The sequence below is a fragment of the Epinephelus moara genome, chromosome 5 (genome assembly GCF_006386435.1).
Source record: "Epinephelus moara isolate mb chromosome 5, YSFRI_EMoa_1.0, whole genome shotgun sequence".
NCBI lineage: Eukaryota > Metazoa > Chordata > Actinopteri > Perciformes > Serranidae > Epinephelus > Epinephelus moara.
Window position 1 is genome coordinate 43,119,480 of NC_065510.1, and position 5,467 is coordinate 43,124,946.

The window sequence follows — 5,467 nt, forward strand, 5'->3', positions numbered from 1 at the left end:
CCGCTGGACCGCTGCATCAGAGCATGTTTTAAAATACATTTATTTTATCAATTAGTTATTAACTTTTACTATTTTTAGCAACTTGCCCGATCGGGCAAGTGAGTTGTTAGTTTACATGCCCGACCTTGAGTTTTACTTGCCCCGGGCAATCGGGCAATCCTTATTGTTGAGCCCTGGATATCATATGAACTGTTGTGCATACATTTTTCGTAGGATATCATACGAACCGTTCTATGAGAAAATGTTGTGCACCGCCATGTTTCTACAGTAGCCCAGAATGGACAAACACTGGCTCTACATAGAACTATTCACATTTTTTCCATTTTTGCCTCAGCCACATAACAGTAGTTATACGCCCATCTGTGATGAGAAATGTTGGAAAAACACTGATTTGAACTGCTTTATGTGTGTTTTTACAGCTTTAAATCACCAGACTGACTTGTTTTGGAGAGAAAGAGACCTCTGCAGATAATTCGGATCATGGTAAAAACCTCCTGAACATCTGGATCTTCAGTTATTAGAGAAAAAAAGGTGAAAACACATTAGCAAGTGCTGGGCCAGCCACTTGCCTCGGATGTGCCAAACAGCGTTGGAGAAACATTGATTTGTAACGTGAAACTGCTTTACTGAGTGTTTTTACCAGTTTAAATCACATGGTCTGTTGTTTTGGAGAGGAGGAGACCTCTGCGGATGATTCGGCTCTAAGTAAAACCTTTGTAAACAATGAACACTTAGTGAACTCTGAATGGGAGAAATTTCAAATGGTTGCAATTCTCCCCAGTAGACGCTACTAAATCCCTCTAGATATTACACGCTTGACATTTAATTGGGATAAACTCCAGAGATGGTAGAGCACCTATCAGGAAAGAGGTTAACCGAGTCTTGTTCATTTAAACGAGCCTAAATTGTTTGCAATCAGGTCATTTGAATATAAAAAAAAAAGTCATGGCTGTAGCCTGCACAGCATTCACGTCCTGACTGGGCCCTGACCCACATCCTGTACTTAGCAGTTTCCGAATTTTACCAAACCAGTGATGAACCCACTCACCTATGTCACAGATTGCAGTCAGATGGACTCCATATGACAGGATGTTCCAATATATTTATATTGCGTTGTTCGCCTAAATACAAACAGATACAGTAAATAGGCAGATGGGGCATCAAAACTGCCACAGCCGCTCCAGATGGCTGTTGTGTTTTCAGCAAATACTGTACATCTGCAATGATGCGCCAACATCCATCAAACACGAAGCTTGCTGTCACGATTCAAGTACAATGTGGCTTTCCCCTGTGTTGTTTTAGCTTTGACGCTTCAGTTCCTGTTGTCATGGTTAACGCACACAGTGTAACAATACCGAGCATTTTTTTTTTTTTTTTGTTAAGAGAGGAGAAGTGTTTCCATACTGACACCTGTCAAGTTCACTGCTATATATCCAGAATGTCTGCAGTGAAGAAATATGAGTACAGCAGGTTTAACACTGATAATACCAACACTGCCTTTTCTGTCACCTTCAGAACTCTGTGAATGTGATTGTGTGTATGATTATGAATGTTTTCAAATATATATCAGAAACTGTGGATCTATACAGTATGTTGGGGAAACCTGGACAAAGTGATACTGTGCTTCTGTGCTTATTTCTGTATATGAGAACATATATCAATATATATCTACTTGCTAATGATAGGTAGAGATTTGCTACTGGCATCAATGTTCTTCATGCATAGCACATTTGTTTTGGTCAAAAACTAGCTAGCTAACATTAGCTAGTTTCATATAGCTTACATGCCAACATAAGGAACATATGCTACGCGAGTTAGAAAACAAACTTATCGAGTGCTGTGGTGGCTCTATGGTGGATACTGACGCTGTCGCCAATGATACACTGCTGAAATTCTGAACTGCGGCCAAAGCAGCCCTTCCAATGTTTTCAGCTAAATCGCCGGACACGCTGGCATGTTGGCAATTAAGGATTGGACACTAAAAACTCAAAGTACACATTGAATAAATTTTCCCCCAAACATGGTTTCTGTCATTTTAGGTAGTTCTTATCACACTATGCTCAAGTGTTCATTTTCTCCAATTAGTTTGGTTTTAATTTGTTATTTGTTGCTATAAACACAGTCTGACCACCTGGGCTTTTATTTAGGTGCTTCCGGTGACGGGTAGTGTGCATTTGCATATTAGCTAAATATTTAGTTTCACCAAGCACATTTAGATTAGAATAGAACAGATTTAGATAGAACGTTTAACATTTAGATTTAAAATTTAACATTTAGATTTAACATTTAGGTTTAACATTTAATATTTAGATTTAACTGTGACATTATATTTAACATATTTCATATATGCTGTGAATGTGGTAAAAAGTGACTTTAAAAAATTCATACTACTTTTTTAAACGTTGTTTGAAGCTAAATGTGGCAAAATGTTGCTGTTAATTTCAGTGTAAGCCACTGTAGGCTGACCAAACGTCCTCTTTTGCCCGGACATGTCCACTTCTCACGTCCTGTCTGGGGCGTCCGGGGGGTGTTTATAAATTGATTATAATGTCCGGTTTTCCTTGTGTGTGTGTGTTAGAGTGCGGCACAGGCCACATATTTCTGTCCGAATCCGACAGTCATTCTGTTTTGTTATGTCCGAAACCGAACCGAGCCCGACATTATTTAATTACTAAAGCACTGAGTTTGTGTCACACAGTTATGGTTACAGCCTATTTAACAGTGCGCCGTGGGTGCTCCGCTGCGGAGAGGGAGACCTCCATGTTTGAGATGGGAGCGGGCAGCAGGAGGTCTGAGGCTTCCAGCGAGGGGAGAGGGAAAAATATAACAAAATAAGATAAAATAGGAAAAACCTGTCTCCCTCTTTTATTTTATTTTCAGCGTTTAATCAAGGCGGAGGTGGGCGGCTGGAGGTCCGAGACTTCCAGAGAGGAGAGAGGTAGAAACAAACAGCCAATGTGTGTCTGTGTGTGTTATGTTCAGGTGTTGTCATGTAAATAACAGTGCCCAAGCAATAAACAGGACAGACAATAGGATTTTATTTATTTTTACACTACATTTTCACTGAAAGCTGACCGAATCCGACCCGAACCCGAATACAATTTATACATTTTTAACTGAACCCGGAATGACCCGTCGGGACCCGTCGGGCTCAGATCGGGTAGCCACACTCTAGTGTTTGTGTGTGTGTGTGTGTGTGTGTGTCCTATCTATTGGGGCCTATCTGAATTTCTGTCTTTGAGAGATATTATTTTGTAATATAACTGAATATTCTATCCATACATATACACTTTAAAATTATAAGGCATCTTTGAGTAAACTGTGAGTATCATTTAAGTAGGCTATGTCGTGGCCGGGCCGAGTGTCCTCTTTTTTGGAAATCAAAATATGGTCACCCTAAGCCACTGGCACTCCATACAAAACAGACTCTGTTGCAGTCGCAGGATATATGATAGCAGGTCTGTGATTTCAGCATGATTTCAACAGCTACACCAATAAATCCATCTGCTGATCCTAAAATCTGTCCACAATCTCATATTGATCCTGATAAAGGCCATGCATATCCCATGACCCTATTTATGCTATTGCATACATATAACCATAAAAATACATATGCATGTCAGTGGAGGTATTTTCCCTGCTTAAAAAGCTGTTATAGCTGCCATCATTGTAACTGACCCCATCTACTTTGTCTGTTCATTAAGTCCATCAAAATCCCACAGTATTAAGCCCCGGATCATAACTGTACTCTCTATGTTAGCTACTATTTATAACATGCAGTCAGTTATTTCTCTGTGAGTTCTTTGTGAAACCAAAGAAGAAAAATATAATCACCTTAGCATTAAAGTGCTGCTGCATAAACTTCTGTCAGTCAACACATTTCCCGACGTGGGTCCTGATGATGCAGGATGACAAACACCAAAACTGTCCAGTTAAAGAGCTACCTGTCAGTCAGTAGAACTTCATGTTTACTCCTCTTGATTCATTTGGAAAAAGTAAATGTGAACAGGAACCAAACCAAAACTAAAATGCAACAATGTATCACTTTTCCCCTCTGGTGCGACCAAATGAACCCAACTACACATGCTAAAGCAACCTAAACAGCACAAAGAATTACAATGTGACAAATTTAGAGAAATGATGAATTTTCACACACCTGTCTAATTCCTCCTCTCACTCTCAAATCAAATCACTTGGAATGCATGTATGAATGCATGCCCCTCCTGGGTGCCAAAACGCACACTAAAGTGCCCTCCTGGGAGCCAAAACGCACGCCAAAGTGCCCTTTTGGCAGCCAAAATGCCCTCCTAGGAAACAAAATGCGCGCTAAAGTACCCCCTTTGGAGCCAAAAAACACACTAAACGGCCCTCTTGGCTGGTTAAAACATGATAAACTGCCCTCTTGGGTGGTAAAAACGCGTGCTAAAGTGCCCTCCTGGTTGGCAAAACACACTAAACTGCCTTCTTGGGTGGAAAAAACACACTAAACTGCCCTCTTAGCTGGTTAAAACATGATAAACTGCCCTCTTGGGTGGTAAAAACATTACTGTTGCAATGATTTTTATGGTGGGCCCTTTTTTGATCTATATTGAGCCAGAACTATATCTCACAGAGCCAGTTTGGATTATCTGGTGCTAATATGGTGTTAAAATGCACTAGAATACAGGAAATGGCATCTACTTAATTGAAAATGTTCTGGGGGAGACAGGGAGAAACACAGGCAAGCCTAAGACGTGGTCAGATACGATATTCCTCACTATATGAAGTGACTGATAACAAGATCTGTATAATGGATTGTGAAGAAATTCGTCAGGTTTTTATTTTGTAGACAAAAAAATCTGGATTTATAGCGTGATGGGATGACAGCACAATGATGTGTGTGGTATCCCTGGAAAGCTCTGGTCCTGCGCTTTCATGTGATATGCATGGCATTTCTGTGCGAGCCTGCATTCGCGAGTAATCCATCCAAGAGTAATGTGAGTGCAAAGCTGTATGAAAGCTCTGTTACTTATGATTTTAGTGTAAATTTATCATTTTTTTTCGCTGTGAAAACATTGGACTACCAACAAGTGCTTGGTCTTGACGGAAAGCTATAATTTCGCTGTTTCACGTGATATGCGTGGCTTCTCGCCATGACGCATGGTCGCGGAGAAAATCAATAGAGAAGAACAGGTGTGAATTTGGACGCAATATGCGTCGTTCGGGCCCATAGGGTTAACTACATTTCTCAGTAGTGTTACACTAAGTAATAGAGTTTCCACATTCCTATTTTGACCCAGCAAATCATTTCAACTGTATGTTTAAAGGCGCTGTATGTAAGAATGGGGCCAAAACGGTTACTGCACTCAAATTCAAAATACTGCCGCGATTCATGTCCGCCCCTACTCCCCTACAGATTCGAGGTTGCTGGATAGCGGCACGCTGGAGACTGATTTGTTTGCCCACGGGCGGCTGCTGTGGCAGGGCC